This window comes from Micropterus dolomieu, linkage group LG21 (assembly GCF_021292245.1).
Source record: "Micropterus dolomieu isolate WLL.071019.BEF.003 ecotype Adirondacks linkage group LG21, ASM2129224v1, whole genome shotgun sequence".
Taxonomy (NCBI): Eukaryota; Metazoa; Chordata; class Actinopteri; order Centrarchiformes; family Centrarchidae; genus Micropterus; species Micropterus dolomieu.
In genome coordinates this window covers 7173402-7184867 of record NC_060170.1, presented here as the reverse complement: position 1 = coordinate 7184867, position 11466 = coordinate 7173402, and the positions used below count along the sequence as shown (strand labels likewise).

The 11466-nt window shown below is 40.8% G+C and overlaps 2 long non-coding RNA genes across 2 annotated transcripts; one reads left to right on the top strand and one right to left on the bottom strand.

The window, feature by feature from the left end:
• Positions 1-231: 231 nt before the first annotated feature.
• On the bottom strand, positions 232-6505 carry LOC123960730. Its single transcript, XR_006822590.1, has 4 exons — positions 6306-6505; positions 6047-6125; positions 4115-4228; positions 232-2303 (listed from the first exon to the last, which is right to left on the bottom strand). It is a non-coding gene; the product is annotated as an uncharacterized LOC123960730 (long non-coding RNA).
• A 775-nt stretch (positions 6506-7280) lies between these two features.
• LOC123960731 lies at positions 7281-10450 on the top strand. Its single transcript, XR_006822591.1, has 3 exons — positions 7281-7401; positions 10009-10236; positions 10332-10450. It is a non-coding gene; the product is annotated as an uncharacterized LOC123960731 (long non-coding RNA).
• The last annotated feature ends 1016 nt before the right edge of the window (positions 10451-11466 follow it).

Genomic DNA, 11466 nt, shown 5'->3' with positions numbered 1-11466 from the left:
TCAAATGGTTGTAAACAATGCAGGATTTAAAATATATTTTAATTAGTGTTGTATGAGGAAGGAAATGCATTCAACGCACCACAAAATAATCTGGCTGCTTTGTGTTGCCTCACTGCAGGTGGAAAAAAAGATTTGTGCTGAAACGATGAGCTGATTAATCAGTCAATTATCGTGCTCTCGCATGAGTCGATTAGCGTGCTAATACTGATGTAAAAAAGGTATCGTGTTTATCATGTTCACCTTCTTAATTAAGCATATTGACAAGCTAACATTTGAGCAACAAACACAAACAAACATAGCTGAGGGTGATGGGGAAAGTCTTTTGTTTTGAAGATATTTGGTCATAAACCAAAGTGGTGGACAAAATTTGACCTGATGATGGCGCTAGATTGCAAGTCAGAGGACCGCCAAAGTTATTACAGGTCATCCTCAGGGGAATATGAATGTCTGAACCACATTTCATGGCAATCCATCCGACAGCTGTTTCACAAAAAAACAGGAATGTCAGCCAGCTGGCGCTGCAACGGGAAAAGTCGGGAGATCATAGCAATCATCCTCTGGGGGCCACGATTGTTTGTACTAAATGATGACAAGCCATGTAATGTTTGTTGGGATTTTTTAGTCTGGACAAATGAGATAGACAGACAAACATCCCCGCAGCCGTGTAGCTAAAGCTGACAAATATTCTCTGGTTCCAGTTATATCTTTGTAAATTGATAGAAAGACATTAGAAGAAATCACCTCGGGTTCTGAGACATTTTTCAATTGATATTTTTCACTATTTTTGACATTGTATATATCAAAAGACAAACACATTAAATACACATATAATCTTAGTTACATTAGTTTCATGTCAAAATCATCGTTAATTTTTCAAGAACAAATCACTCTATTTCCATTTTCAGTAACACAGGCTGCTCTAAAATCCAAAGCAGTAACCCTGAAAAGCGTGTGTAACCGCTCATTATGGGATGAAGTGTGAACCGTGCTCTGGACTTGGGTGCTGATGTGTTTTCCTCTGTTCTTTGGCAGCCTGCGGCCAACAGCCCAAGGCCAGAGGAAGAAAGACCACATGAAGGCCTGAATTAGATGGAGCCGTAAATATTTGATGAGCTGCTGCATGTTTCCAGCAGCTTAACGGGCGTCCAAGGTCAGAGGAATCTGCAGTCTCACACGCGCGGACGAACACACACAAACACGGGGACAAGCATGTACACAGGCAGATACATATTCTTACAGTACATGTACATAGAGAAATGTGGACACAAACATGCACAAACAAACATTCACACCAGCAAGCACACATTGCAGTGTATACCCAGATCTGTCGTTCTATAATTTACCTTATTAAGAGAATACATTCCCTGGCCTTTTACTAGAACCTTCATCTAAAGTTTTACCTTAAACCTAAATACAAGTTTTACTCCTCAAATAATTGAACAAAATGTACTTACAGTACATAAAATACCTCACAAACCTTTCTCAATTTCAAATGCCCTCATTTTCCAATCATGCTCTGTCTTTAAAAATGGCCCGAGTTAGCAAAAATATCCTTACGTTCTTAAATTGTCATGAAATTTGGGACTATTTATTCACATCTTGCAGTGCACTGTGGCTGTACTGTAACTGTTATTCTGTCTTCATTTAATGTTACTCTCACAATGCTATTTGTCTTTTTATATTGTATTCTTAAATTGCCTTGTGTTTCTTTTAAGACTTAAGTAAAGCACTTTGTATTACTTCAATTTCTACAATGTCTTCTTTTTCCAAATGTGGCCTCGCTGTCCACTTCCACATTTCAAAAAATGTCAATAGTTTAAAATTTGTCCTCACATTGTAAAAAAATGTTCTCACTTTCCATTTCCCCAAAATGGCCTCACTTTCCCTACATCCTGACTGTCCAAACATGTCCTGACTTTAGCTTTTAGTAGATATTTATAGTAGGCTAAGTCTACCGCTGGTCCTCACAAAGATGTATAAAAAAATCCCACACATATGCTCCTCTACATGCTTACAGGCAAAACAAACACACGCTGCAGCTCCTTGGTTCATCAACTGTACATAAAATACCTGATCAATTAATCGATGCACGTTGTGCTCTCATACATCATTGTCAATGCTTAACTCATCTCAACTAAAAGCTGCCCAGAGAGGTCTGAAGGATCAGAGAAAATAACAGCACATTTAACGTCCTCGCCCCCGTCTCTCTGCTGCTGCTGGCATCCGCCCATCTGCGCTGATTTATACACGTCGCTGACACTCACATCCATCTGCTGCAAGTTTGCTGAGACAAGTTCAGAGAGCTGATGGAAGGAAGGAGAACAGAGAGAACTCAGCTCTGCCTGTTTGGTTCCAAGAACTGAGAGCAGGGAGATGTCCCTTTAAAGATACATTATTTGGCCACTAGGGGGCAGAAGACAGAAAAGCCAGCTGACAGCCACACTGGTCAGAGCCACAGACTGTATAAGGTCAGAACCAGGGCATCCTGCATGTGGAGGATAGAAATCCCTGAATATTTCTAGAAGAAAATGTTGCATAGTCTGTCAACCTCTTGTAGTATTGTCATGGGAAATGGCAGAAACAGCTCTTAAAGATCACTGTGGTCCACCCTGTGTGTGGCGAACCTGATGGGGGTTACTGCTCTTTCTGCGAGCACTTCACATTATGGAACCTGAGGTTTTTTATTACCAACTCCATCTCTCAGCTTTTCCTTTTCAGCCTGTACTCACCAAGCAAAACAAAACAAAACAAACAAACAACAAAACAGCATTGGTTGCTTGTTCAAATACTGTTGTTCTGACAAGTACCTCTTGTGGCTCTGAAAAGCAACACACAACAGCGGCGTAAGACATGCGTCACTTGCACCCATTGTTTTCATTCGTACTAGCACCATTGCTCTATTGATGAGTCTTATTAGTTTGCTGATCGGTCAGCCCAATATTGCCAACTTAGCCACTTTCATGCTACATTTGGTGACTTTCACTAATACTCAGTGGAGAGGAACTATCCTTTTCCAGGACCCTTTTAAGTCAAATCTTTGGATGGATTACCATGAAATTTCGTTCAATCAGTCACATTGCCCTCAGGATGAATCCTCTTGACTTTTTGTATATGAGGTCAAATTTTTAATTGACTAATGACATTTCCATCAGCCTTAGCTGTACCGTGTTTAGCGCTAATTAGCAAATGTTAGCATGCTAACACACTAAACTAAGATGGTAAAAAATAATACCTGCTTAACATCAGCTTGTTAGCATCATAACTGTAATCGTGTTAGAATGCTGATGTTAGCATTTAGCTCAAAGCCTCTCAGAGCTGCTAGCATGGCTGTATTGTCTTAGCCTTACATTTCTAAAAAGCTAGTTACTTTGTGCTCATCAGTGAGCTTTAGAAGTGTTTGTTAATGTATTTTTGAAATTTGGACAAAGACAAGTGAGCTAATTTCCCATGCTTTTCAGTCTTTATGCTAAGCTAGGCTAATCGTCCTTACTCCAACTCCATATTTAGACATTAGATTGGTATGCTCATCTAATTCTCTATAAGAAAGTGAACATGTGTGTTTCAGTCTGCAGAGGATATTGTAAACCTATGGCTGCAAGTTGGAACATAGAGAGTTAAGCGTGCTGATGGCTGTGCCATCAGAGTGTGTGTGTGTTTGTGAATGGGGTCAAATTTTACATTTAATGGTCAGAAGATTTGAAAGACGCTATGTAATGTAGTACATTTAAATATTAAGGCATTTGACAGAGCCTGTGTTGAGACAGTAATCATCTCCGCCTGAAGAAAATCTTCTTGACAAAAAACCTTAGTTGGTCCAGGATGGTATATACACCTTACAGAGAATGATCAGTTACCTACAGTTTCTCTTTCATATTTATGTATGGCAGAAAGGTCTTAATCCAGCGCCGATTCATGAAGCCTCATTTGTCTTTAAACGAGTAGAGAAACATTTTAGTGGTGTGTGAATCAGCTTAGCAGTGGAATGAAGCAGACACAGACATTGTCTCAGGGAAGAGGGGAGGGAAGGCTCACATATCCTCAGTAGCCTACTTCTAGGTGATAAGTCTTCTATTTTGGGCGGCCGTTAAGACAGGTAGCATCACATGGGAATTACCTGAAAGCCACAGAGCAGTGATAAATCACAGCCGTAGAGATCTTCGGCAAACGAAGCACAGGGGGAGAGGGGATGAAATTAGCAGCAGAGCGTGTCTCTTCCAGGCTGCAGAAGCTAAAAAACAAAAGACGGCATATAAAACAGCTCTCGAGGAAAGCAGCAAACTGGGCACAGATCGTGGTGAGATGAAAATAGTGACAAACTGTTCACATTGCAGGATGGTTACCCATCCTCTCCCCCGTGGTTTTAAAAAACATGGCCTGCACTGCAGCTTTTGTTAGCAGTAAACAGTCCTGGTTGTTTGGCAGGAAAAAAATACCACAGCATTTATCAGTCAGAGGCAAATATCTGAGGCAGGGACAGCAAAAAGGGAGGTTCATCAATATTTCAGCGCATGCGATAACAGAAAGGAGGCCAGTGGCTTTTATGCTAACAATTCTGTGCCCTTATTCACAATGTGATCTCTGCTGTTCATTAATGCTTCACGGTGAGCATGTAGACACTGAGGGCTGACAGACACTGAGCTGCAGTTTCACTCCTGGTTTTGGCTACATGGAACAAATGTACTTACACACAAATGAATACACAGTATGTACCGCTTAAGACTGACTTTAACACATAATCAATGCAGAAACAAAGTAATAATCTGTGACTAAAAAATTGTCATGGCTTTGAGTGTTTTGTGTTTCCTCTTTTATTTTGTATTGACTTCCTGTCTGAATGTTTCCTACCTGTGTGATTGTCTGCCCCGAACTGTTCACTTGTTACCCTCACCCCTCTTGTGTGTGAGTATTTAGCTTGTCTGTTCCCCTCCTTCAGGGCCAGTTCGTAATATCACAATAGTGCGTGCTAGCAGGGTAGCACTAACACAAGGGATTGGGCCCAAATGCAGACAGCAGAGCAGACAGTACAAAGATTTAATATAGAACTAAACAGGGACAAAAATCCTACAGAGTGGTGAGGCAGGCAAGGGTCACAACAAAGTAAGCAGTCCAACACAGGCAAACGAATGCGACAGGGAGCAGGTGAGATTCGAAAGCCAAAGTCCTAGCGAGGTCCATATTAAACATCAGAATGAATCCAAGAAACACAAAGACAACACAGGGAAAATGATTGAATGCAAAGTCCACAGACAAGAGACTAAATACACTAGAGGGGTGAGATAACGAGAGACAGGTGAAACTGATCAGGACGGGGCAGACGATCACCCAGGCAGGAAAATGCACAAAGACATGAAGTCAATACAAAATAAAACAGGAAATCTAAACCATGAAAATAAATAGTCCCCAACAAATCTCCTGTTTGAGTAACATTTGCCAAAAACTATTTGCCACCTGTTTTAGGAAATACTGTTTTTAAAAGAAAACAATAAGCCCTTATCATTTCTCAGTTTGTACCTCCTCAATTTTAATTTAATTGTACACACGCACACACAAACATATATATATACACACAACAAATGAGTGCTGAACGCGAGAGGATGTTCTTGTTGATATAGCCTAATAAGCTAGCAGCTGTTTGCGCTAATCATGTCACGATTATAGCAGATGAATTGGTGTGATGCGCAGATCGTCTCTGACATTATCTGAATCTGCATGTATACATAAATATTCTCCCCCCGCCACACACCCAACTAATTATTCTCTCAGATTTAGAGCTCTGCACCCGCATGGACATTTCTCTCCACCTCCACCTCCCTGTAGGCTACATTGCCTTTTAAATTATGTCGAGCAGCAGAAGATTTTCCAGGTGATTTCTTTCTTGTCAATTGTACTGATGCGTGAGTGTTTTCTTTAGATTCAGACTTTATGGTCCCAGAGATTTATTTAACGATTTATTTACTGAGAGACTGCTCTCAATGATTTTAAATGTTTCATGCGGAGTAATATCACGTAAATAGCGTGGGAATAATAAATAACTGTAATGAAATACCTCTGGCTTCTGATGGAGCTCATGATCGATCAGGAGGACGGCTGCTTTACTCCAAACAGTTTCATTGTATGAACCAGGCCTGTGTGAGACATTTTGGATGTATAGTAGAACACAGAAATTAATAAACATTAGATCTTGACCGATCCTGACGGCATGTCGGGAGATTTAAATAATCAATGAAGTTACAGTGCTGTGCCTTATGAGAAGAGCCCTATGCATTTAAAAGATCTTCGTCTTTAGTAGGAACCAATGGACTTACAGCTGAGATCCACAGGAAGTCAGAAATTATTGAGAGATGGACCAACACTTTGTTGGTGTTACTCTCTTTGGAGGATTTGTTGAAAATAAGAAAAAAGTAGACAAACACAGACTGTTCTGCGACATTGTTATCATTATTTTTCTTTTAGATTGTCACATCCATGTTGCTATGAACTATTTTCTAAGTGAGGTCTAGTGAAATTTGCACCAGGCCCACTGCAGACTTGTGGTGCGTTCCATTTGACGCCGGAATTTCCAAGTTCAAAGTTCAAAATTTCAAAGGGAACGCCTCCTGAAGTCGGATTTCTGACTTGGGAAGTCAGGAGAACCGCACTGCCCCGACTTTGTGATCCAAGATGGCTGTCGGTGTATCAATAGTTAGTGAAAGCTGTAATTTATACAGTTTATCATCACTTCTGTGTACTTGTGACTCATAGAAATGTTCGTACACAAAGTGCTGTCCAGCTGCTTTCTGTGGACGTGTTGCTACAGTGTTTAGTACGAGTAAATACTGTACAATGCGTTTTTTTTTATCAACCGGCATGACAATAGCTAACCTGGCTAGGCTGAGCGAGGTTTTCCAACTTGTTAACTGGAACGGCGTCACCTCGAGTGTGACGTCATTCCCAGCTCTGACTTCAGAGGTAAAGGTTAGTCTGTCAGTGCGGTAAAGTCCAGATATTTGGATTCAGCCTTGGTGGCAGCTCCAAAAACACTGGATCCTACAATTCCCACAAAGCAACCTGATGGCATTTTTTGTTAGATTGTCTGCTTGGACTCAAGTCTTTCAAACCTCGCACCTCCAATTCGTGTTATTTTCTCAGACTTGAATCTCCTCCAGAGGCACAACTTTTTCACAGATTGAGTGTGACGAGTAAATTGACCTTGACCTTGACATGGAAGCCAGGTTTCCACCCTATAAATCTTTTGGGGAATGTATGCACGTTTCCATCCACTACTGCGAGTTTTGGGAGTTGGTTCATCGAGATAAACAGCTGGTTACGCTAACTCTCCAGTCAGGTGCCATAAAACTTTTGCAGAAGAAGAGGGCACAATGAGATGACGTCATTAAAAGAGCTCCAGTCAAAGCTCAAATGGTGAGAAAATTTTTTTAGAAAACATGATGGAAATATGACATTTGTGTTTGTTTCATATGTTATTATGAGGACGGCTACAGCCTCCTCATCGCTACACACAGATCTGATGTTTTCTTCAGTGGGTGTTTTCTTCACGTACTTCGTCATAACACTCGCCATTTTCTGGTTTATTGATCTTTGTTGCATTTTGCTTTTATCAAAACATTTCCACCTCAGTCAAGCCTAAAATCTTTTTTTGCAACATTTCAAGTGTGTGTCTCTCCTCCTGGTCCAGCTTTATATTCTAGCAGCAGTGTTTTAAACAGCGTGCCTGGGTGGTGCAGACAGAAGGTAGAAAAAAGGGGAGAGAGTGGATCAGGATGGAATCAGGTCATGAATAATGCTCTTTTCACTGCATAATCCTCTGTGATTGATCAGGACCTGATCCTGTTTTTCATTCAGAATCACTTTCGCCAACTGCTACAGGAAAGTAGCAACGTGTGCTTGATAAATGTGCATTGATTTAGCATTTATTCAACAACCCCCCCCCCCATCATGTGCACGTTTACAGCTCAGTGGGCCAGATGGTGACATTAGTTGGGGGACACATTTTAATTTGATCAACCAGATGTCCTCATGAGATGTTCTTCATGGGGTTTTTTTGTGGAAAAAGAGACCTTGACAACATCCTGTCAGACATCATGTTTTTTTACTGGCAGATGGTTCAGACAGGTCTGTCCTCCTTCATCACAATACTTTCAGGGACGATTTTAAGGAGACTCTCCCGTGACTTCTCTTCTGAACAAAGCTTAGTCCTGAAACAGTGAAGTCCTCTCTGATTGTGCGCATAAAAATCATTTAATGGTCCTGTTTTCATGCAGTGTATCTGCTTCTAAAATGAGGCTGGACCAACACACTACATTTGAGTTATAGGGCTGTCCCCGACTAAGGATTTACATAGTTGAATCAGAATTGTCAAATCTTGCCTAATCATGTAGGCCTGTGTGTTTGTGCAATAGTGTGCACTTCAATTGCGAGCGCGGGGGGGGGGGGGGGGGGGGGGGATTACACAGGGTAGCTCCGCTTTAATCTTGAGAAGCTGCAGAGCTGCAGTCTCTATTCATTAGCCACTGTAATTTTTTCCAGCTAAACTGGAGCTTATTGTTGACCATTTTCTCTCTGCTTGCTTACCATTCACCGTTCTTGTGCCGAGTTTTGCGTGCATGCCGTGCGGCCGACAGTTAAATGCACGTCGAGGTTGCTCGCGGGTCTAATTCAAATACTGTTCAAAAATGATATATTCTTTGTGTGGTTCATCAATGGTGATAAATGATCCGGACGTCCCGCGAGGTGCCGACAACTGGGCACACCGGTGAAGCTGGGGCTCCGTCTCAACAGCAAGTGTTCCTCCACTGCCACTACATACTCACACACAAACACAAACACATACACAAACACACAACTCATTGACCCTCCTTCCTAAAGGGTTGGGGTTACAATTTTGGATTTATAAACACACTTTAAAAGCATTTTCTTTCTTTTCACATGTTTATTTACAGCATTAAACGTTGAAATGTATATTGTAATAGGCTGTATTTTAACTTATTGGGAGAAAACTGGTAGTTCTATGTAAAATCGACATTGAGCATAAAATGGCACGATCCTTGTTTTCGCTGCAAAGCTTCGACTGTGAGATTGACAGTCAAATCAGGCTCCTCCCATCGAAGCATCAAATCTTCGACTATTTGGGGTCAGCCCTATTGAGTTTGGGTATTTTTTGGGGCATTTTATTATTGCCGAGATAATCCATCCACCTCGCAGGTGTGTCATATCAAGATGCTGATCAGACAGCATTAGTATTGCACAGGTGTGCCTTAGACTGGCCACAATAAAAGGCCACTCGAAAATGTGCAGTTTCATCACACAGCACAATGCCACAGATGTCGCAAGTTTTGAGGGAGCGTGAAATTGGCATGCTGACTGCAGGAATGTCCACCGGAGCTGAATTGAATGTTCACTTCTCTACCATAAGCCGTTTTCAAAGGCGTTTCAGAGAATTTGGCAGTACAACCAACCGGCCTCACAAGCGCAGACCATGTGTAACCGCACCAACCCAGGACCTCCACATCCAGCATCTTCACCTTCAAGATCATCTAAGGCCTAGTCCACATGGACACGACTATTTTTATAACTGTTTTTATAGCTATCAAGCGCTTTCAGGAGCATGTCAAACCACCAGGCGACGATATGACCCTAACCGTAAAGCCGTAAAGCCATGTTGGCCAATCAGAGTCTAATAAAATTGTAAACAAAGCAGGCAGTGACGCACAATCTGACACCAAACACTAGGGGTTAAGTGTCTTGCACAGGGACACATTGGTGGATGTGTCACAGTGGGAATCGAACCTGGGGCTCTCATACCAAAGGCATGTGAGTGCCTTTGGTGTGCAAGTACAAGATCCAAGTACTTCTTTCACTTGTGTCTGCAGGTATCACAAGAATAAAGATGTTTGGTAAACATGTGTAAATGTGATGTTACAGATTTAAACAGTTTGTCCTTCTGGACTCGTTCAACATCAACTGTGAGCTGAAATAAATAAATGAAAAGTGACCGTATTCTGACTGCAGGTTTGGTTTGCAGCAGAGAGAAGAGCAGGTGAACTAACCTGAGCCCTGCCCTGCTGGTCCAGGATCAGATACCGATCATATCCCAGCAGACAGAACGACGTTCTCCTTCAGAAATCTGAACTGACTCATAATGAAAACAAACAGGATTAGCTCTCCACACAGGCTGTGGTTTTCACTCGTTTTAGGACAAATTAGATTTGATGAGTCAGCAGCAGATTAAACGACATGGTAAGACTGATTTTTGCTCTGCAGAGCCTAATCTCGTTTAGCAAAACATCAGACAAGAGACCAAACTGATCCTGGTTCAATATGTCTGCTTTCAGATGCAAATGGAGGCCCGGGCCACACAGTATTTTCACTATGATTTAATAAAAGACAGAATTTAACTGTTTTACCGCGGCTCTGTCAATCCCAAATCTGAAAATCCTACTCCAAAGCTACATATTTGTGTTCTGTTATTCTCCATTTCTTAATTGCTGCTTTATCCTTTTTCTTTACTTCACTGAAAGCTGCATTTTTATTATTCCTCTTTCTCTCACTGCAGTTTCCCTCATACATGATGTGCATGTACTGTATTTGTTTGTGCATTTCTATGAATCCTGTTATCGCATCTCCAGCATGGTCAGGGTCAAGGCAACATTTTAAATACATTTCTTCAGTTATTTGAACAGAATTTGTTTCTTCCTACCTTTTGAAATATTGAAATAAATGTACTCTTTCAGTCATTCATAATTTTAGTTTGTTTAATATGTTCAGTATGTTTCCTGAGCCTGAATCCAAAGCTTTTTAAATTTAAAAAGGGCCATGAAGATCAACACTGCCAGGAGTTTTTCTGAGCGCTTCTCGCACTGACATAAAATACAAACACTTGAAACTTAAAATTGCATTTCAGTTTTTAAACTTTTGAGAGACTTTCCTCTTTTCATCTGCCACATTCAAATGGAAACTACTAGACTTATCTGATGGCTGGAGTTTTGATTTAGATTACATTTAAAGGATAGATGCACAACTCTTACATGCAATACAATATGTACAATAAAAGCATTAGAGTTCACTGTAATAATTCTTCCTGGCCATGCTGGCCACAAGGAGATCCCTCTCTAAAGCAATGAAATATAGATGGGGCGCAAAATCCATAGGGGAAAAAAATGCATTTAGTCCAGGTGTAGCATATATGAGTCTTCAGCAGTTTGAGTAAGACAAACATAGTAAAATTTTAGCACCAAATTCAGGAAATATACTATAAATAATAATAAATGATGTCTGTAGAAACACAAAGAAGGAATTTACTGAAAATATTGTAACTCTGGAAGAAACCCACTTAGTTTCTTTCTTCAGCAGACTGCTGAAGCATCATTAGTTTCAGCTGAACATAAGAAGGCAGGTTTACAAAAATCCTAGAAATAATGAATAATGTACTTACTGTAAAATTGTACATTATTGTATTACTATTAAATA